At 38.0% G+C, this 23,489-nt stretch overlaps 1 protein-coding gene and 1 long non-coding RNA gene across 2 annotated transcripts in view; one reads left to right on the forward strand and one right to left on the reverse strand.

Moving 5' to 3' along the window:
- Window positions 1-23,489, reverse strand: part of HS6ST1 (heparan sulfate 6-O-sulfotransferase 1) — a 243,266-nt gene that overhangs the window by 176,829 nt on the left and 42,948 nt on the right. The window lies entirely within an intron of this gene.
- Window positions 5,104-19,346, forward strand: LOC144587877 (uncharacterized). Its single transcript, XR_013543067.1, has 2 exons — window positions 5,104-5,157; window positions 19,234-19,346. It is a non-coding gene; the product is annotated as an uncharacterized LOC144587877 (long non-coding RNA).

The following is a 23,489-nucleotide window of genomic DNA, read 5'->3' on the forward strand; positions in this document are numbered from 1 at the left end:
GATTGTGTGTGGTAAATTCAGGTCCTCTTTTTAGCTAGCAATATTTTTTTTGTCTAGAAGCATCTTGATGTTTCCAGTAACTCAGTGCAATGGAAAGACTGGACGTATTTGATTTGTTGTTATTTAATATAGTAATGTTGCTAATCTTACAATTGCAATCTTTACTGTTCAAGGTAATTTATTTATTTGTTTTTGTTTTATTTATTTTTATTTGTAATGTGCTTGAGGGGTTTTCATAGTGGAAAAAGTGCATTTTCCTGCATTCTTCAATAGTGCAATGGTGATGCTAACAAGCAACACAACAAATTACTTTCCCAAATGACACTGTACTAATGATATAGGACGTCCCCATTAAATAATGTGTAACATAAATTCCTTTTTTAGCAGTGTCCCAAGCAGTTGTCTGTATATCTTTGGAATTCAGAGGATTCCCTTTCAGACTTTCAGATGTACGCAAGAATTGTAGCTCTGCTGAAAGCAGTGGATAGAATATTGGAACTCTGTACTGTATGATCTCAGCAACTGTGGTGTACACATCCATCTTATCAATTATATGCCACAGACGTTGCATAATAAATACATGCAAATGGGATTGAATAGACTGGGAAGAACAATATGCTAGGCTTCAATATTTCCATGTACCCACAGTGCTACTTCAAGCATAAGCTAATAACTCATCCTCTCTCTCTCTCCCTCTCTCTTTCTCTCCCTCCCTCTCCCTCCCACCCCTGTTCTTTCTCTGTAAAAAATTAAACCAAGGCAGTTTTCCTCCTAGGCGTCTCAAAAGGCTATATGTCAACAATCCGAAGTTCTTTCTAAATCATAAACATACCATATATGGAAAAAACAATTGTAGCAATTAAATGGAAAATATATTGTGGGAGGTCTTGCAGAAATATGTTCAGTGTGGCAAAACGTTCAGTGTTAAAAAAGGGAATTTCTCATTTAGCAAAGAAGTATGAGCACCTCACAATCAAAAATAAAGTCAGCTGACTCTAAACTCACTTTGTTAGCATTTGTAGAGCCGACCTTCATATTCCAATGTCTACAGTGGCTCTCCTCACAGGGACAGCCTTTCCATTCTGGGTCATTTCCAGAAGTTCTGAGATCAGCTTCTGAGGAATGATACTTTGCTTCTTTGTCTATGGACAGCATTTGCAGTGGTGGCAGCATAATTCTGGAGTATTATCCTTCAGGAAGACAAATAGGGTCTTATCAATCTCAGAATGTTTCGAAAACTTACTCCTTCAGATGGGCTTTTGATACTAATTTACGCTACTATTTTAGCTGCTATTTGTAGGACTGTTTACTGGTTGCAGTTTCTAACTCATGATTATTGGTACAACAAACTCTTGTAAGACATTTTGTGTGTTATTTACTATAGACAAGCAAGGCATAAATGTATAAAAACATCCTTTTCAATGTAAGGTATACTAACAAATAGGTAGAAAAGATGTTTTGCAGAGATCAGTGTATTATTCCACTTCCTTGCCAGCCCTAGGATTGTTACTGTTCAAGCAAATGTTCAGCATTCACACACCTCTCTCCCTCATCCCACCCTCCACTAGAAATGGACTTTTACTTCTATATTAACCATGGAAAAGGGAAGATTCCATGTTTTTAGCATATGACAATCATCACCATTATCATCTTAGAGCTACAGATCTGGAAGGGATCACCCCTTCTCAAGGAAGCACAGTGGAGAATCAAACTCCCAACCTTTGACTATGCAGCCAGACACTTAAGCCACAGAGCTACCACAGTATTCTCCAGCTTCTTAAATTTCCGCTTTGTTAACACTGTCCCTTTGGCAAATCTCCAAGGGAGCCAAACCAATTCTAATACAAGGTTTATGGCCTAGAATGTGTGTTGGTAAAAATGCAGCATATTTCTGCAAATTGTGGGACTAATTTGCACCAATTTACTCTGTTATCCTTATTTTTCTTATACTAAAACAAATGCATTTATCCTTTCTCTTGCCTTTACTACTGAATAAGGGACTGAACATTACGTTCTGCAACAGTAATAATGTGCAACTGATCATTTTTATTCAACTTCCACTGTAAGTAGCAGGCAAGGGGAGATAGCTGCTTTTTATCCTCCAGGACACATCTATCTCTGGGGACACCAGAGCTTGTCATTGAAGCATTGAATGGCGTTCCAATAAATCTAAGTCATGTCTGCCAACCTTTTAGCCTTCTTATCATAAGTAGGAGCCTCTCAGATGCCGGATAATTCACCTGCTTTTGTAGCCTTCAATGGCAAACCGTACCAGAAGAACTTCAGAAACAGTGTTCAAAATGTATCCTGTAGAAAATAACCTGCCAAATCATTATGTACTACAGTGGACCCTCTACTTAGGAATTAATCCATATTGGACCAGTGGCTACAGGTCGAAAAGTCTGTAGGTCGAGTCTCCATTGACCTACAATGCATTGAAAACCAATCAATGACGTAACCGGCCATTTTTGTTCCATTTTTGTTCCATTTTGGGTTTTTTCTGGTCTGTAGGTCGATTCTCTGGCTGCAAGTCGAACCTAAATTTTGCGGCCAGAGAAGTCTGTAACTCGAAAAGTCTGTAGGTCAAGCCGTCTGTAAGTCGAGGGTCCACTGTAATTAATTTTAGAATATTCACATCCAAAGTTTCAACCTCAATTCTTGGATGGAGCTTCTTTGCAAAACCAATTTCTGGAGCCATTTGCTAAAACCCACTGGTGAAAGGCCCATTCAGTCCATCTGCACAGGCCACTGCATGGTGGTTCCATTCACTCCTTTGGTTTACCCTGTGACTTTTAGCAAGTCATCTAGCATGGTGACAACATTATGCGTAACACCGCTCAGAGTGGTCGCATAGACCAGATGGGCGGGATACAAATCAAATGAATGAATGAATGAATGAATGAATGAATAAATAAATAAATAAATAAATAAATAAATAAATAAATAAATAAATAAATAAATATCTCTTCCTAATATTAAAAAAGCTGTTATCAATTCTTGTTTGTAGATGCACAGTGATTCATAGGCCTCTGTAATGCATTTAACCTGTCTATTTATGATAATGATATTATATTTTGATTTTATGCATATCATTTTATACAGTAGCCAATATAGGTATGCTAGTGGTATCCTCATAAGATATGCATAGGTCGCCACAACTAATTCTGGTTAACTGAAGAGGTCTCAGGGTGCCTCTTTGCCATGTGTCTGATCACATGCTTGATTATAACTGAGAGGAGATCCAGCACCTAACCTAGCCAGTTAAGCAAAGTTACGGAAACCTTCTGTGAAAACATGGAGGGTTCCAGTTGGTATATAACAGCATACTGTTTTACATTGTGTACATTATGATGTTTAGAGTTTGAATGCAAGAAATTTAAATCTAGTTGTAAAAAAAAATCAACACAAATGTAGCATCAAGCATGGGTAGCTTTGTTCAGATAAAATGTCATCGAACAAAATCAATGTCAACTTGCTGATCAGATAAAGGTATGCTAAATATTTGTAAAACGAATGACACATCCATTTTGAATTCATGAACATAAAATGCACTAATCTACTAAAAATTGATCTACGTGTCTGGCTTTTAACTGACTGACTGATTGTCTGATTATAGGAATTTTACATATTGCAAACCTCAGTGATGGTGCCTTTTTTTAGGATTTTGAAGGACACAATTTATTTTTAATAGTGAGCACACTTGTTATTAAACTAGACTTTCCACTATTGGTTATGCAACAAAGTGATCTCTAATTAAATTTCAGAATGAACAAAAAGAACAAGGAACTACAACAAAACACAGTACTGCAGATGGTGGCAGACGGTAAGAGAGAGCATGCAGATAGAAATTGGGTGACATGTGAAGGAGACAGATAGCAATAGAAGGAAATTCAAGAGGCCGGAAGTAGATATCTGTCTAAATCAAACATTATAGCTGACTTGAGTAGATTCACTCAATCAGTGGGAACCTGCTGCATTAATATTTATGAATGTTTCATTGATTAAATGGGTCTACTCTAGTTGGGTCTAACAATGGGATTATCAGCATCATTGACCTCAACAGCTAAATGACAAAGTAAATTTGGAGTAAATTGCATGAACAGAATTATTGCACACATTTTTCTTATGTAAATATCAGCTGCAGGGAAGAAGGAGGACCTATGATGTGGGATAGGCTTTCCTTGAAATGCAAACAATAGCTTCCCAATAGGCTGAGTAAAATTTCTTCTTTCCATACCCCCAGCTGATCAAGCTTCTCTGTGATTGCTGTTTACATAATACTGCACCATCATAATGTTATAAGAACATGTTTTAGCTGCTACTTAAGCTGAGAACCTCTGTTAGCAACTGTCATAATTTAATAAAATATTTGGGCACAATAAAAAAAGTTCCTTAATTCCTTTAATAATTGGTTTGACTCTCTAAGGATTCTGGAAATTTGAAGAAAGGCATGCATGATTGCTATTTTAAAGCCTAGTAAAGAATGCACAGACCCAAAAACGTCAGTTAAATCTCAACCCTTTGTTCTCTGTGTAAATTTCTAGAAACAATGATTCTTAACCACGTAATGGAAGTATTGGAACCACTCCTTGTCCCGCAACACACTGGTTTTAAACCTGGGAAGAAGTGTATAGCACAGATTCTACATTTAAGGCAATATATTGAGGATGGCTTTGAACTAGGAAGATCACAGGCAAAAAAACCCAACAACAACAAAAAGCAAAGCATGCTGCTTATATACCACCTCATCAAACTTAAAGCACTCTCTGGACAGTTTACAAGTTAATTATCAAGGCTACACATCCCCACCCCAGCAAGCTGGGTACTCAGTTTACCAATCTTGGAAAGATGGAAGGCTGAGTGAACCTTAAGCCAACCACCTGGGATTGAACTACAGTACTGTAGTTTAACCACTCCACCATGAGGCATAGCCTCAGTCACTTATGACACTGTCAATCACGTACTACTGTAAAAATTCTATAATCTAACCAAGTACCATAAACTAATTAAAATAATATCAACTTTTTTGCAAAATTACAGACTTTCTGTTAATGTTCAAGAACAGTGCAATTGATGGGGGACTAAGAAGAATTCAGGGCAGCATTCTGGCTCCTATTTTGTTCACCATCTAAATCAATGACCAGCCACTTCCTCAAGGTACAAAAAAATTTATTTATGCTGATGTTTTCACACGTGCAGCTCAGTTAGATAGATTTCAGAGAATTTTCTGGCAGATGTATTAGAATACCTTAGTATCAATAATGATAGAAAACAACATAAACTCAACAAAATACGCACCTTTTGTCTGAGAAATAAGCAGGCATCTTGGAAACATCAAGTTAGATGGAGGGACATCCAATTAGATCATTGGTATTTATTTATTTATTTATTTATTTATTTATTTATTTATTTATTTATTTATTTATTTATTTATTTGATTTATATCCCGCCCATCTGGTAGGTCGATACCACTCTGAGCGGCTATTTTGGTATGTCCCAAAATACCTAGGTCTAACTTTGTATTGTACATTGACCTATAATAAACACTGTTAAAATACAAAGCAAAATGTCTTAGTAAGGAAAAATATCCTTCAAAAGCTAATAGGAACCAGTGGGGCACATAACCACAAACATCAAGAATTACAGCCTTGGACCTGTGGTACCCTGCAGCCAAACATGCCAGTCCAGTATGATATAGTTCAGCCCATGCAAAACAGGTGGACGTAGTGCTCAATGAAATGTTGACAATCATTACTTGATGCTTGAACCCAATCAGCTACCCAGGCATTGTACCCAGCGACATATCGAGAGATGATGCAGCTAAAAGTGAAAGACTCAAAAGCCTCTATATCAAATGCCCATCCATTATTCTGCTACCATTCCACACTTCTCAGATTAAAAACAAGGAAAAGTATATTAGGAACGTATATGAGTGTTGAAGGTACAGCAGATAATGCCAGGTCTATAATGTGGAAAGAAAGAACTACCCATCTCTTGAAATGGATGGAACTACCGATAAATTTAGCCCCTGGCCACATGGGCAACTGGATTACCTGGACATCACCTAACAGGCTACAGACTGGAGTTAAGATAACCAAAGTGAAAATAAGAAAATTGGATTTTTGCACTGACATAAAGAACTATCACAATTAACTTCAGTGCACAAGTGACACTAAACTACAGTTAGGTCAACATAGGAAAGCTGTGAGTGTGGATATGTTTACAAGGATGTGCATACTCACTCAACAGTGGGGAAGTGAAAAGTGTGTGTGGCAAAGGAATCTCAGCCTCTTACCCTATGATTAACAGAACTATAATGTTATGTGTATACATATTTAAAGTAATGTAACAGACATGGTAACTACTACAAAAGTAAGTAACTTCAAGGCCCATTAAAGAAATAGAAGATTCAGATTTTTACAAGAGTTTTAAAGATTTTTAAAGATTACTAACACTGCTTTCAATTAAGCATTCTCAATTCAGGTGGTTCTCAATATTTGGAAAATAATTACAGTATTACCCTAAAAGATAACTGTCTGCTATCGTTCTCCACATACAGTACGTACTGGAAAAACAAATCATATTTTGAGTGTATTTTTCTTCACTGAAACTACAGCAGCAAATACCACCAAATCAAGTATCACAAGCTCTTGAATTTCAATTTATTGTCATTCTCATCTATCAGTTGGGGGAGGGAAATTTTTAAATCTCCATTTTAAAACTTTAATTGCACTGGCTGAATGCATTAAAGCTTGTAACCCTCATATAAAACTGCCCACATTATGATTTTAACTGCAAGACTGAACTCTGAGAGCATTCTTGTGAACAAAAATAGTGGTGTGGTAAAAAGCCTTCAGTCTTGATTCTGAATTCACTAAACTCTGTGGTCAAAATCATTGTGGCATTATATATTATACCATTTATTATGTAGCAAACATTTGAAAGATTGATTCCATTTCCTTCAGAATGTGGGTTAAGAGAGACTTTTCCATCTTTCCACTTCCCCACCACACTGCTTCGTTCATTCTCATGAGGACACCGATTTATCTCCACACAGAGTCAATCCATCATTTAGCGAGAGGTTCTATGCTAGAGTGTCTGTCTCTCTCTGTAATACAAGATGCCTGCTTCAGACTTATGTCTAGAGGATTAAATCAAGGCCTGTCACTGACCACATGATTAGGGCCACTTTACCCTAAGCATCTTGTTTGTCACTGTGAGAAAGGAATGAATCATTTTCATCAGGTATGAAGGTAGAGTAGTCTTTCCCTTACATATAAAATTTCTCTTACACAGAAATTTCCCCATTTTAACAGAATATAATGTTGACACAAGTGACAGTATACATTTACCTTGCAGATCATAAACAAGGGAAGTGCACAGCACATATAATCCTAAACACTATCACCTTGGCATTTCATTGGAAATCAATGAACAGTAAATTTGTTTACTACTGTATTGTTTCTATTACAGTACTCACTATGCCATGTACTCACTCTTGGCTTATGACAACCCAATGAATTAATGGCCATCGGAATATCCTGTTGTTAACAGTTCTGCCCAGCAAACTAAAGGCCACAACCTCTTTTACTGAGTCAATCCATCTCATGTTTGGTTTTCTCCTTTTACTGTCTTCAAAAGTTTCTCAGCAATTCTTCTCAGTCTTGTCTTCTCATGATATGTCCAAAGTACAAAAGCCTCAGTTTAGTCATTTTAGTTCCTAATGAGAATGTCTTGATTTGATCTAGATCCCATTTATGTGTCTTTCTGTTGATACATGATATTTAAAGTTTTCTTCCAACAGCAGATTTAAAATAAAAATATTTATTTCCTGTTCTGCTTTTATATCCATACAGAGTAATTAGGAACATTATAATGGATGATCTTGGCCTTAGCCTTCAAAAACTCATCCTTAAATCATCGTCTGAGGATCTTTCCCAGTTCTTTCACATCTGTTCTTTCAAGTTTCACTCTTCTCATTTCTTGGCAACAATCTCCATTTGGACTGAGGATCAAACACTTTCCATTTCTTCATTGTCAATATTGCTGTTATGTGCCATCATATCGCTTCTGACTTATGGCTTCAAGTGAGCATTCATGTTAGGATTTAAATACAGGTCTCTTGAAACCCATCTGAATATTCTTGTCTTCTGCACTACACTGGTTCTTACAATGTTAATATTAATGTTATGTACAGTAACTCTTCTGTAGTGATGATTTTTGTCTTCTTAATGGTCATCTGTAATCTTGGTTTTGCAGCTGGCTTTGATTTACATTTATCAGCAGCTGTTTCATCAGTGCTATCTTCTGCCAGTAAAATAATGTTACTTGCATATTTCAAATTCCTGACATTTCTTTATACCAATGTTCACTCTTCTATCTGAATTTGGTGCAGCTTTTCATACAATGTATTCTGCATACAGTGGTGCCTCACTTAACGAGGATAATCCGTTCCAGCGAAATTACTGTAGAACGAAATCCTCGTTAAGCGAAATAAAAAAGCCCATTGAAACGTATTGAAAACCCTTCAATGCGTTCCAATGGGCTGAAAACTCACCGTCCAGCGAAGATCCTCCGTCCAGCGATCGCAAAAACCTAATCATCAAGTGATTTCCTCGTTAAGCGAGGCAATCATTAAGCGAGGCACCACTGTACAGGGTGAACATTTAGGGTTATAAGATGTACTCTTGTCTGACACCTTTGCCAAACCATTCTGTTTCTCCATATTCCGTTCTAACAGTAGCCACTGTTCCAGGTTATAGGTTAAGCACTGGGGCAATTAAATATTGTATCACAATTATGTATTTTAAGACAATCAATCAATAGTTTTTCAAGATGCACACAAAAGTTTTGTTGTTATGCATAAAAAAAGAACAAACTGACACTCTTCTGAATTTTTTTTGTATACTGCAGTAGGCTATATATACAGTTGTGTTCAAAATTGGTATGCCCTGAAATTAAAAGGCGCCTTCTTCTTGGGAGGAAAGCGATGACAAATCTTGACAGCATCTTGAAAAGCAGAGACATCACCTTGCCAACAAAAGTCCGAATGGTCAAAGCTATGGTTTTTCCTGTCATGATGTATGGAAGTGAGAGCTGGACCATAAAGAAAGCAGACCGCCGAAGAATTGATGCCTTTGAATTGTGGTGCTGGAGGAGGCTCTTGAGAATCCCCTGGACTGCAAGGAGAACAAACCTATCAGTTCTAAAGGAAATCAACCCTGAATGCTCACTTGAAGGACAGATCCTGAAGCTGAGGCTCCAGTACTTTGGCCATCTCATGAGAAGAAAAGAGTCCTTGGAAAAAACCTTGATGTTAGGAAGGTGTGATGGCAAGAGGAGAAGGGGACGACCGAGGATGAGATGGCTGGACAGTGTCTGCGAAGCAACCAACATGAACCTGACACAACTCCGGGAGGCAGTAGAAGACAGGAGGGCCTGGCGTGCTCTGGTCCATGGGGTCACGAAGAGTCGGACACGACTAAACGACTAAACACACACTGTATTTGCAATATGATCTCTGGTGTCTCTTCTTTATCTGACTCCTTCTTGAACATACGACATTTCTTGCTCTGTATATTATGCATATCTTTACTATAAAATCATAAAATTACTTTACTTGCACGAGATAGTGATGGTCCAATAGTTACTGCAACCTTTGGCATCTCCTTTCTTTGGGATTGGAAAGTATATTCAATGGTTTCAGTCTGTGTTTTGCTTCATTTTCCACACTTGTTAGCATATTTTGTTAGGATTTTGATAATACAGCCTCTGCATATCTGGTTATGGCTCCAACACTTTATTCCACCCTCAACTCTCCCATGCCGTACTTTCCAAAACAGGAATTCCTCTTCACAGCAGAGAGTTTTGCTGTTTGCATGGAGCTCTGGGCAGAAGAATACATTATACTCATGGTGAAGAAGTTCTCTCTTCATATTTTATTCTGCTCCTTCTAAGGAGAAAATTGAAACAGCCAAGCTGATACTATTTTATACGCCTATATTTAATCTGTATTTCATATACAAGAAAATTATCTTTCAAAAAGGTTAAAATTTGTAACAATAAAGAATACAACTAGAAAAAGATATTTCAGCCACATTCTAAAATCTAAGGAATATAATTCATAGTCTTAAGCAACTATTACATTGACAGATACCAGAAATTTTAAAATTGAAGTCTCTTACGTAAAAAGTTATGCCAACACAAAAGTCATGAGTTATAGGCTATTGTGCTAATTTCTTCTCTCTACCAGTTCTTCCTAAACAAATTCTTCTTATATCATTTCTGTAGTCAACATCCCTTGTCTATCATCTCATTCCCTTCAAACAACCCCATACTTTTGTTTTCTTTATAGTGCTTGAAAGCAATTTTCTTGAACAATTTCCTATAGGTATCTTGCCAGAAAAGCATAAACTAGTTCAATCTCACTTATATAGCATACCATCTATTTATTCTTTTTGTCTCTCCTAACTAGTATACACAGTCTAAATAGTGAATAATATCTCACTATGATGGCAACTAGCCTATCTCACTTAAAGAGCACATGATGTAACCAGGAGGACATTCTTTTATATTTTGCCTAGCTATCATACACAGACTAACTTAAATAAAGGTTTGCCATGATGAGAAAATTAAAAACACAAGGAAGCAAATTATCTACAGAAACAATGTGAGGGGGAGTTACAAGAATATTTGGTATCATTTCCATTTAGTGGCATAGTCACAGTTCACTTCCGAATCTCATCTTCGTAACACTTTCAAAGCATTTGTAATGCATTGCCTCACTACTTTATATTATTACTAAACTCTGTTTACATTTGCTTATCTCACCAAAGTAGCTAGAATTCATAAACATCTCTGCTCAGAAATTCAAGGTCAAAGGAACAGTTGCCTTTTGTTCCAAAGAACAGCTACCAAAAATTCAGCTGCTTTCAAAAAACGATTTTGCATGATTTTCACTTTATGTATTTATGTATGTACATATTTAATATGCCGTTTTCTCCAAAACTCAAGGTAGCTTACAGTACAGTTAAAAATAATATAAATAAAATACATTCCACTTACAAATATTTCACAAATTAAACATTCTCTTCTTAAAATAAATTTAAAACATTTTAATATCACTTTAAATGCTAGTTCTGATTTACGTGAAAAAGAGAGAATCAGCATCAGAGAATATCAGCACCCTAACTAAAATTCCTTGATTTGAGGCTATTAACTGCTGAAGACTGAAGACGTAAGACTGCTAAATAAAAATGCCTTTGTCTGCCAGTGGCAGGACAGCAGAGAGGGACCAAACCTAGCCTCTCTTGTAAAAGAATTCCAAGGCCTCAGAGCAGCCACAGAGAAGGCCCTCTTTTGATTCCCCACCAGATGAGCCTCTGAAGGTTGTGGGGCACTAGAACACGCTTCAAAACCCATGCATGTTTATATGGGGAGAATACAGCCTTTTAAACAGCCTGAACCTAAGGTATACAGGGCTTTTTAGGGTATAAATAGCACTTTGAATTGTGCTCAGGTAGCTTTAAGAACTTGCATCCCATCTGTCCTGAGAGATCTATTTTTTCCAAATACTTTGAGAGTATTTTTCATTTAACTTTATAAAACTGCAAGTTCTGTATCGAAAGATTCTTCTTCGAAGGAATTCTGTAACTCTTGTATCTTCTCTACATATATATTTTTTAAATTTTATCATGATCAGATAAAATATTCCTGTGTTGATCTTTTGATGTGGTGCAGTGGATAGTGTGATGGACAAAGGAGGCCTGGGTTTTATCCCCAACTCAGTCACCTCAGTGGGGAGTGGAACTGGTAAAACCACTCTTTAAACATCTCACTCGCCTTGAAAACCCTATTAGGGTTGCTACAAGTCAGTTCTGACTTGAAAGATACAACAACATTGATCTTTAAGCATCCCTAATCTTAGTTTAAATTTCCCTTCGATTTCTTGGATCTTACGAAGAGATATTCCATTTCCCCCCTTTTTTTTGTCCTCTATTCCTTTGCAATGTTTTTATAAGCTCTTGTGCCAGCTGCTGCAAAGGCTGAATTTAGGATACTGGACCTATTTCTGTCACCTTTTTCCTGTGCTCTTTTTCTATTACTAACAATATTACTATTTGTTTACTATTGTTCACTATAAATAACTTCAAACTCCTCTTCAATAAGAATTCAGGGTTGCTTACATAGAAGCAAATACAAAAAAACAACTGAAGCACAGATGGTAGAAATCATAATGGATGCCAGAACCAAAATGGAAGAATAATTTTACAGTAAAAGTAGTAATTCTATTTTTTAAAATTTTAAAAATAAAAGTAATTAATGGAGCTAAAATTATACTTTATCACTGTGAGAAATTAGGAGAAGACAATTGCCTGATGCTGAAAAAATAACAATGAGGTACAAGGTGGATTTCTCTGGAGAAAGAATCACAGAATCAAGAATACAGTTGGCATGATAGTACTGAAGACAGTCCCTTTCCTGGCAACCTCCTGTCTAACTTTGAACACTGGGTTTACCCATGGAAGTCCCTCTAAAAAATCTTAATACAGAGGTTGATGTATGGAGACATAGGCAGTACTCCAAGCACTTTGTCCTACACCACCAAAAATACATTTGAATTTGGTCTGAAAACAGATTAAAAGCTGGTGTAACTGGCATCATACCAGTATGATAACTTCACAGTGCCTAGTTCCCATTAGCCATCTACTTATAATATCCCTATTAGCAATCTACCTACTGCATTCGGCACAAACTGGAAGTTTATGAAGAATCTTCAAAGGTAGCTCCTTATCAAGGTGGGTTTCAGTTGTTTAACTTGTACGTTATCACAGCACAGATCACTGGCATTCAGGAGCAGATTCCGTAACTTAGACCCCTTTCAGCACTTCTCATGTTTCAAGAAAATTTTATCAAAAGATCCAGATCTGTTCATCTTTTTATGCAGGTTTCCCAGTAAACTGTGATCTCCACACAAAATGTACTAGGTAAAAACCAAGGAAGGATGACATCCAGTGATTAATCTGGAACATGTGTTTATTCTTTAAGTTTCTACAGCCAGCCTCCCTCCCAGCCAACAAGAACCCAAAAGCGCAACCAGCTGAATTGGGTCATATCAACAAATGATATGTCTGAAGGGAGTGGCCCTGCGAGCCATCGTACTGTGGCTCGCAGGGCTGTGTCAACAGATTCAGCAATGTCCAAAAGTTACATATCAATTTACTAGAAGACCTTTGGCAGTTTTTGCCACAGATCAGCAAAAGTTTCCAACCCCAATTTTTTAACAATAGCACCAAGATATCACATTTCTAAAGACAGCAAAGTGTGCTCCTCCCCCACTAATTAATGCCGCTAAAATCCAGAAAGCTGTGAGGAAAACAGACATAGATTTGTGGGGGAAATAATTTCAAAGTGAGTTTCAGTTTGATTTCTGAACAATTCTGCACTTTGATCAAAATCGGATAGACTTTGAGGTACTACATGAAAAACAAACTCGATTATTTAAGCTTGTCCAACCCTGTTTTAAAAAACTCATTACAACAGAAATATATACACAGCATTGCACATATCTTATCCATTAGATCTGTTCACATACTTAATCAAAAGTGATACAACCATCTGTCCACATGGATGTGGTTTTAATTGCTCATTTCAGGTTGTCTGCACAGTTTGCAAACAGGTCCACATTTCTTTTCTGATCTAGTCCAAATGGCACAGGGAAGGTGAAGTATGAGATGAACATCAATAAAGAGATGATTTTCTGAATTAGTTTTTGCCCCTTTCCTTCTTAGCAGGTCCTGGTATGCTGAAAGTCAATTAAATTAGTAATAATTAGCCATAAAACACCAGTGTCCCCTCAGCTTATTACTAAAACATCCCAGGGACACCAGGTCCTAACAGATTCTTGTTCACAGGGAGAAACAGCTCTCTAAAAACTACAATAACATTATAAATTCTGGGCAGGATGTGCACATTCTCTTGGGGATAATCCAGACAAAGAGTACTTACCGTACTTTTCTGTGTATAAGACACCCCCCACTTTTCTAATCTAAAATTAAGAAATCTAAGTGGGGCTTAGCAAGTGTAGGGGGAAAGAGATCAAAGCGCTGCAGGATCGCTTTGAGCCCTGTTTTCCCCTCCACTTGTTTTTGTTCTTTCCTCAGCTTACTTCCATGTATAAGACGACCCTCAATTTTTAGTCTAAAGATTTTAGACAAAAGTATAGTCTTATACACAGAAAAATATGGTATATCCCATTGAATGTAATGGGGCTTGAATGCACAATTAACCATTTAAATCCTATTGATTCGGTGTGACAACGTGCCTTTGATAATGCCCAATAGATTCAATCTAGGTGCCGTACAAACTGGAGCATACAGCCATCAAGATTCCTCCTTTAGTGCAGTACTCTCACTCTGTAACTCCAAACTAGTTTTTGAATGTTTTCTGTAGAAACCAAATGTGTGAATGCTTGTACTTATCTAACAAGAAACAAACTTTTGGAAAATATACATGCATACACTAGAATATATGCCAAAGGAAAAATATAGTGCACATGGTTATTGCTACTGCCCAAAATGACTTAAATCGATTCCATGATTTTAAATAATGATTTTGGTTTCTCTGTTCATTTCTGTCTCTGAGAGATTATCAGAAATTAAGCAAAACCAGAGGTGGAAAAATGCCTCAGTTTTTACTTACTGTATATCCATTACTGGCTGCATTCTTTGTTTTCCTTATTTGACCCAATCTAAAAGATCTCACTCCTTTCTATGCATAAGATCAGCTATTAGCAATCTGAAAGGCATAAATAGCACACACTTTTGATCACCTGTGGCAGGGTCCAGTGTCAGGTATTTTCTGATGATAACGTACAGGAAACTGTGAACCAGCCCAATCTGCTCTGTGCCCTCTGTTTTGGAACTGAACTAAAGTAATTCCTCCATGGATGGAAGGGTCATTTTAAGAAAGATCACTCCCAGCATCATCGGACACAATCCTTTACTGCTGCCTAACCACATGCTTACTAGCATACTGCACTCTAGTATCATCATCTTTTTTTCCCCAAGAGCAGCAGACCTAATCAGGTTAAGTCCAAAATTCTTTACGCCTGACTCAGGTCAGCTTTGAGAACTCTAAGCATAGTACTGTCCTGTAAGAGATGCTTCACCAAAAAGACGACTACACAGATTTGGATAGAGAAAATACATAGACCTGCAGTAAAATCAGTCAAGAATGGGGCAGTCAAACTTAAAATCATAGAATAGTAGAATAATTGAGTTGGAAGGGACCTATAAGGTCAACGAGTCCAAACTTCAAATGCAGAAGGAACTTATATGATTTAGAAAAGACTTTCCCACATCCATTGCTTGAAAATACAGAGTTACATAATATGCACTAGAACAACTGTTGTTTTTATGTAGCTACTAGGAATATGGGACTGGAAGCACACTTTCAATGGTGCATATAAGGTAAACAGTGGCTAAAGTAAGATAAAATGCAAACTTGTAATAGTTTTGTTGCATCCAGAAGAAAGAGGAGAATGCAGCTGGTGGAATTTGTGAACATCTGTCTGTGTGGGACAGATTCCTAGGCAGAATTCTGCCCAGGCATGTCTTTCTCTTTCTTTCTCAATCTCTCTCTCTCTTGCTCTCCCTCTAGAAGATGTCCTGCCACATCTCACAGCAGGGACTTCATGGCAAGAAACAACGCCTCAGTAACGACAAGCTGGTCATGGTGGGAAATGCAGCCAATTTAATTTAACAGAAGGGATTCACATCATGGCGCACAGTTGTCCATTAACAGAGCAAACACCATTCTCCACATCACCACCACTACCACACCCTGCACTTGGCAATTGAAGCAAATCTTCCATGAAAATACATTTCCTATAATGTCCTGGTCATGGTTGGAGGGAGCTGCAGCACATTTCCATAAAGCTACCATGTGGAAAATTGCCTTGCTGTTCAAATGGACTAATGTGAAAGAATTTCCCTTTTTCTAGCTGAGAAACTCAATCGTTTAAAAGAGACAGAGACTAGAATATTATCAGGTCACTTGCCAGCAACAAGGAAGAGACTTCAGAATTAAGACTGCAAATCCAGCAGCTTTAAATAAAAAGCAAAACCAAGTGACACATCACCACCCACTGGAAATAATCATGTATACTCAGCAAGGTACTAATCAAAACCATTATTGGCATAACTAGGTGGCCATATCTAAAAGGCAGACCATGAACATTGGCTGGCACGCTCCTGAATAAACCTCAATACCATTCAACATTTACACGCTATGCATTTTTTAAAAAAAATCACCAAATAAGTCTATGCAACACAAATGGGCTGGTTGTGAAGATAGAGAGATGGTGGTTCTCCAGCTCTTTGTGTATAGAGTGGCTGTGAGGAATCAGAATGAATCTTAAGCAAAGAGGACAATATTTAAGGTAATTGCTGATATCTGCTGCTGTAGCTAGACAATACCCTCAGGAAATTCTGAGGAAGGAGACAGGATGAAAAGATGTGAAACCAGATCTGAGAATATCCCTATGTGTTCTATGATGTAACAAGTTATCAGTAGACAAAGAGGGAGCTTTCAGGCAGTCCTGAAAACCCATCTCTAGCTCTTCTGCCTCTGTAGGCACCAAGTTACCTGCCCAAGCCCAGCAGCAGCTTTCTTTTCTTCCAACAACTTGAGACTAATTGCATAGCCACTCTGCCGAATATGGTTGTGGCAGGAAAAAAAAACCCTATGTAACAGAGACTCATCCAACAGGAACAGCAAAGTTTACCCATACTAATTGATGATACACATCAGGGTTGTATCAAAAGTCACCATCTGCAGTAGCTTCATATACAGTATTTTCAGCTGACAGACGGAAATGCTCATTGGGAGATCATTATTTCCTATAAAATACTGTGACAATACATGGTACTGTGCAGAGCAAGAACAGCATCCACCACCACAAATCAAAAGACAGTAGCCAATATATAAAGTGTTGCCATCCCTAAAATGATTGAATTGATGCAATCATACTTTGGACCTGCCAAACAAAGGTGATGCTCATTGAGAAAAATACTAATTTAAATGTGATAAGAGAATATCATTTCTAAAGCATGTTGTTATCTTCACTGGGGTTTACTTCTAGTCATGGGTTCCTGTTCTGTAAAACTGTTACCTAATATTCCTGTTTTATACATAGGAAGCAAAAGTAGAAAGAAACTAATTGCTCCAAACCACTCAGTTTATAGAATAAAAGGAAATTTGACCTCTGAGCAACACTCATCTAATTCTTTATCCATCCCAGTCTTAGAAATCCTACTCTCAAAACTGAATTTTTAGTTTACTCTTTACCTGGCAAAACACACTGAAAACCCTGGCCACTGAACAAAATGAACATTTTTCAAGTTTAATAGAATAAAATAATTCTTATCCAAGTTCTTCCAAGTTGGTGGCTACCAAGTTGAACAAACTTTGCACTTGTAGAACAGTCAATCACGTTTTTGTAAATCAAGCCTCATTTTATTATCTCACTTTTCCTTTCAACATGGAGTGATAATTTCCTCATCTGTGTAGAAGAAGAGTGCACAATGCATAGAATCTACAGGGGTGCATTGTTTTGGGATAGCAGAAGAACACTGAAGGACCAAGCAGATCTTTCACACAAAAGCAGTCTTTATTGCTGGGGCAACAAATACACCCAATTTAGCTACTCCTTCGTGTCCTCCTCACCACTTCAATGTTCTTTCTGTTCCATTTTTTCTTCTTCTCCCCACCTGAACACACTTTTCTTCTTCCTTGCTAGTCTTTCCTTCTCTCCATTTTGAGTAGGAGGTCTACAAATCTAGCTGAGGTTGAGAAACAAGTTTCGTTTAAAGGCTGTAGTCTGTTAGGAGGGGAAAGGGCATCCAGAGAGATGGCAGCTTGTTCAATCTTTTCCTCTCCTCACTAGACAGCAATAGTTTCATTTTCTCTCCAACCCCTCCTTGTTCAGCTGTGAAGTGTCTAGACCTCTGGAGAAAGAAACATGACTAGGAGCTACCTAGAGGCCTTCTGAAGAAATATACATCCGAAAGCTGGCTGCAAATTCCTCTGATGGTAGAGGAAGTTTAGGCACTTAGTGACTAAAGATGGTACTGCAGGTTTCAGACAGATTTTAATTAACTAAAATTAGTTAATCCCATTAAAAACAAAAAGCAAAATAACCACAAAATACATGTCTCAAGGGTCTCCTTCATTCCATACCAAGTTTCTGGTATCTAGACTTTAGGGCCTTGATAGGATGATGAAGACAGTTGCACACGAAGATATACTTTCTCTTTTAATATTATGGCATAAAGAAATAAACTCCTAACAGCTATTATAGCACGAAAACTACAGGATCTCAAGAGGGCCAAAACGACTAACACCAAACTACATCACTCCTTGGCACACATAACACAGTGAAGGAAGTCAAAACAAGAGGATTACCAAGCCAGCTGAGACCCACAAACAGATTTTCTAAAAAGGTCATGTTCTGTTGGAGTAGGCCAAAGAGCAAGAGAGCAGGACCTTCTCTAATAAAGGTCAGAGTAATAACACATTCAATCTCAGATTTAGTTTGTCCAGTTTTCTAAAGGTAACATGTTAACCTACTCAATAGCTTCATGTACCCTTCCAAGTACATCTGAACTCCAAAGTCAGAAAGGACAAGCTAATTTCAGCTAACTGAGAAATTCGTTATGCTAGCTTTTGGATTAAGACACTAGGCCATGATCCAAACATCAAACGTTTTGCTGGAGATACAAGGCCAAGGCTGGAAAACCATAAATCTGGCTCACACTCCCTGTTCTTATTATATCTACTCACAAAGGGCCCTCTTTGAACGAAACTCAACAAGGCCTTGTCCAATGTCTCCAATTAAAGAATGTTTGAATCAGTCCCAAAATCCAGATATTTTCTTTCTGAAATAGTTCCCTCAGATGCTTAAGGATAGTTTTATACATCATGTCCTTGCTGGAGAAATAAGCACATGTTTGAACACAGTGCACACTTCATGAGAAAAGCTTTTATTGTGAAATCTCCATGTCACAATCACTGGATTTTACTGAGAAGGTTCATTAGATGTCATCTTTCATCTGAGATGAGTCTCCATAGGATGTAATCATCTATCAATCATTCCTTCTGTCTTTCTAATTTCCTGAACAATAGGATAAAATGTCTTGCTACCTGAGGTAAAAGGCAAAATGTTATCCACAGGTTCTTCCTAGTCACTCAGAAGAGAGCACTGCCTCACGGACCCAAGACGAGAGAAGAAGGAGCATTTGCTACTTCTGCAGAGAAAGAGGATGCACACTTCAACCCACTATTGCTGCAGAGGTGACCCACCTCAGAACAGTTGTTTGCCTCACCTAAATGCCTGGCTCTGTGACAGATGCCTTCCCACAGTTACTGGCTCCGAACACAGCTCACAGCCAGGCATTTAGGAGGTCCTGAGCTATGGAGCTCTCTCAAGCAACATGGTTCCCTGTGGGAGATTGTGCAGCAAATTCACCCATGCTTGGCAATCTGCTGCCTTGAGTAACTGCCTTATTGTAACTCATGCTATGGTTGGCTCTAATTAAAGAGGAAACTATAGAAGAGAGATTCTGTGTTTTTTAATTGTCAGTGTTAGGAACCTTATATGGGAGAATCTAGCATTATGTGTAAAGGTAAACTGCATTTTAAAAAAATAATTACAGCTCAAATAAATGTGACATGTGGTGCAAACAAAGAGAATAGATATTTACATATTTTTGCACATCTGCATACCTATGCTTTCCCCTTGCAAACAAGTTATCTTTATACATGCAGAATAGTCTCTACAGGGAGGTTATTTTCATTGGAAACAATCATATCTATACTGAGTCACAGAGTTTATTCATAACATCTCAGTTTCCACTGATACTTCATGGAATTTATATAACTGACATACAACAGGCCTAAAGCCAAATGGATCACTGTTAGGGAAACTTTTGGTGTAGGCTAAGCTTGGACTATCTGAGGAAGGCCCATTCAACTACGAACATAACTGTTCTTGACAACCAATGATAACCAAAAGCAACTCTTTCCTGTCACAGAAGAGGGTGCCCTCTACTTCCCAGACTTCAAACATAATGAATGGCACATGCCATTCATAACCAGTGGCCATGCGCAGATCTTCTGGTACATATATACCAAAGGCACAGGGCTGGCTCTGGAGCCCAGAAGAAAAAGAAAAGGAACGGTCATGTGCGTGCGTGCGTGCGTGCGTGCGTGCGTGCGTGCGTGCGTGTGTGTGTGTACACAACCCCATGCATTTTAGGAACATAGAAAAAAATGAGGACATCTTCTGAAAAACAAAAGCTTGTCTGATGTTCAGATCATAGAGAGGCAAAAGGGGGAGTCTACCAACCCAAGAGGCTTTGGGTCCAGCCTGCTGTTCTAAATCTTTGGCCATATCTTCTGCTTTTATAACAAAAGGGGGAAAAGAACTCTTTGAAGACTGAAAAGTTGAAAAGAGCCTTTAAAGTCTAAAAATTTCTGTGGCTCAGACTGTTTAGTCCTTAAGTATCAGGCTATCTTTCGGATGTGAAGGCAATGGTCAAAGTCGATCTAACCCCCCAACCCCTTTGAAATTCAACAATAAGGTTTTTTTTTGGGAGGGGGGGAAGCAAAACCCCAACAGTAAGGAACAACAATATTTTGGGTTGCATGTACTTCCAAACATAAAAGCTTCCTTGACATCAATTAGGAGAGAAAGAACCCATCACATTAATATACATGAAATCTAGACAGTCTGTTATAAATTACTGAAATTTTAGAAGCATTAATTTGGGGACAGAAGCATGTGAAAAGTAGAATAATAGATAGTGTGTCTGTGCATGTGTGCTTTCCCCCTGTCCATGTGTACTCAAGGAGCCTTGCACAGTGACCGTCTGCTTTTTGTACAGAGATTTCTATTAGTACTCCACTTTGTAAAAGTTTAGTTTAACAAGGTTCACAGAACAACAAAAACATCATTAAAGTAAAATCCAAGCTTTCCCACTCACATGTCTTTCCTACAACTGTTTACTTGCCTCCCAGATTTATGATTCTCTCTTAGTATGATTAACAACAGCTTGTTTTTGTTTCTGCTTAAAGCTGATTAATTTTCTCCATTTCCTTCAACAGAGGAAGGAGGCTACTAAATGCACCAAAGCGTTGTCCGTCACACTAAGAACTTACTGCCAGCGCCCTATGGAGCTAAAATCATGGTCTGCATATAGACTCTTTTCAGCACAAGACCATCACAACAAGTGAAAGAACAAACAGATCTTTCTCTTCTATCAAAATAGCATTATAAACTACCTATAGAGTTGCCAGGTCATCAGCTTTCATTCTCTGATATTCCAGGCCCCAAATCTGAGAACAGAATGTGGGCCCTTGTGACCTTACAGGGACAGACAATACACATTTCCTCCACTAAATCCTAGAAAATACCATCCGCACAACACACATACAAACACCTTCATACTGTAGCTGCAACAACTAATGGAACTGATGGGCATTCATAAGACTTATCCTAAAAAAAGACAGCAGTAAAAGAAAATAGGAAGCTGTTCGCCATGGCCAAGTCTCCACAAAGCTTCACAGTGTGCCACTTCCAAAGCACCTGAAGATGAAATGGGAAAGCAAAATGATGTTTGGCATCCTTAAAATACAAATAACACTGCATGAATTACTATTCCTATTTTTCATTTCATTCTGGTCTTGCATCTCAAGTCTTACCATGGTAGGACCGAACAGTGGCAAATCAAATGAAGCTGAATCCAGATGGTAATGGAGAAATGATGCTGGCAAAACACTTCTCACCAGACAGACTTCTTTCTTTGGCAATTAAATCTGAAGTCATGGAGCATTCTTGTTGTTTTCTACGAGCAGCATTTTCCGAACTGTTCTCCTTATCAAGATTGTTTGAAATCTGGCCAATAGATTATTTGATAGTTTTTTTAAAAAATCAACTAATCGAGGCAAATATCTTGCTCCCATGTTTTAATACCACATCTTTTTGCAGTGTCAGAAATTGAGTCAAAACCAGTGCTATATACAGTATTACAAAATGAAAGACTTTCAACCAGGCTGCTGAAAAGGGCCCTTTTAAGTGGTAAATTTTAAGGGAAAATGGTAGACTGTATGCAATGTTATGAATAATCTTTTTTCATCATGTGCCATGTAGTTATTTCTTACTTACACGAATCCTAATAAGACTTTCCTGCTGGGCAGGCCTTTGACAACAAAATGACTGCTAAGGACTAGGGCTCTAAAAGATGCACGGTGCTTTTTTTATTGCTAACTGTAATTATTAATCTTGCATTTGAATGGTTTAGAACTGCATTCTAACAGGAGTCTTGTGGCGCAGTGGTTAAACTGCTGTACTGCAAGCCAAAACTGTGCTCACAATCCAGGGTTCAATCCCAGGTAGCCGGCTCAAGGCTGACTCAGTCTTCTATCCTTCTGAGGTCAGTAAAATGAGTACCCAGCTCGCTGGGGTATGTGTGTCAATGTGTGGATACAATTAACTTGAAAACCACCCAGAGAATGTTTTAAGCGCTATGGGGCAGTATATAAGCAGGACACTTTGCTTTTTTTTGTTTTTGTTTTTACTTTGCATTCTGTTGTAATATGATTAATGATTTAATTATATTTTAGTGGCTGAAATTCTGTTATAGTTACGCTGATGGAGCAACCTTTTGAATCATATTGCCACCAGTCAAGAAATCTCCATAGACATGGCGCTGCATGACTCAGTGTGCAACATGTAATCAATGTGACAAACCCAGACCTACTGGGATCTGCCACACGTTAACTAAGCTGCCACCAACCATTCCCTATAAGAAGTCACACAGACCAGGGATGGATTTTCAACAAATAAAAGAATAAGGTTTATTAAATACAACACACAGGGAAAATAAAATGATCAGGTGAATAAGATATAGTAACGTGGCTTAGTCTCATTCATACATGCATACAGTTTGGTTCACACAGAACCCTTAACTTGAAGCACAGACCCTGAACCTATCAGTTCTGGCTAACCAACAGACACCTGAACCTATCAGGTTGGTACTCTGACACACAGTAGTACCCTGTCTGACACACAGACTCCCACACCAGCTTCTTCTTCCCAGCTGCTGCTTCGTCTTCACATCCCAGCGTCTGCTGAACTTCACCACACAGGCTTCACATATATATACAGTACAGCCCCTCCTCCTGATGTCCCGCCTTCCACTCCCCATAGGATGGAACTTTCCCTCCAAACCCATGACAGACAGGTAACATCAGTGCTGTATGTAACACCTCCCCTCTTTATAAGTTGTTTTGTAGGGGGAAAGCTAAGGTGCTTTTTCCCAAAAAACAACCTGGATAAAACACACAACAACAGTTATACATACCATATCATACTTACTTATACTTACATTCTAAGTTAACCATAGCAATTAGGCATTTAAACATTTACC

This window comes from Pogona vitticeps, chromosome 3, assembly GCF_051106095.1.
Source record: "Pogona vitticeps strain Pit_001003342236 chromosome 3, PviZW2.1, whole genome shotgun sequence".
Classification (NCBI taxonomy): Eukaryota; Metazoa; Chordata; class Lepidosauria; order Squamata; family Agamidae; genus Pogona; species Pogona vitticeps.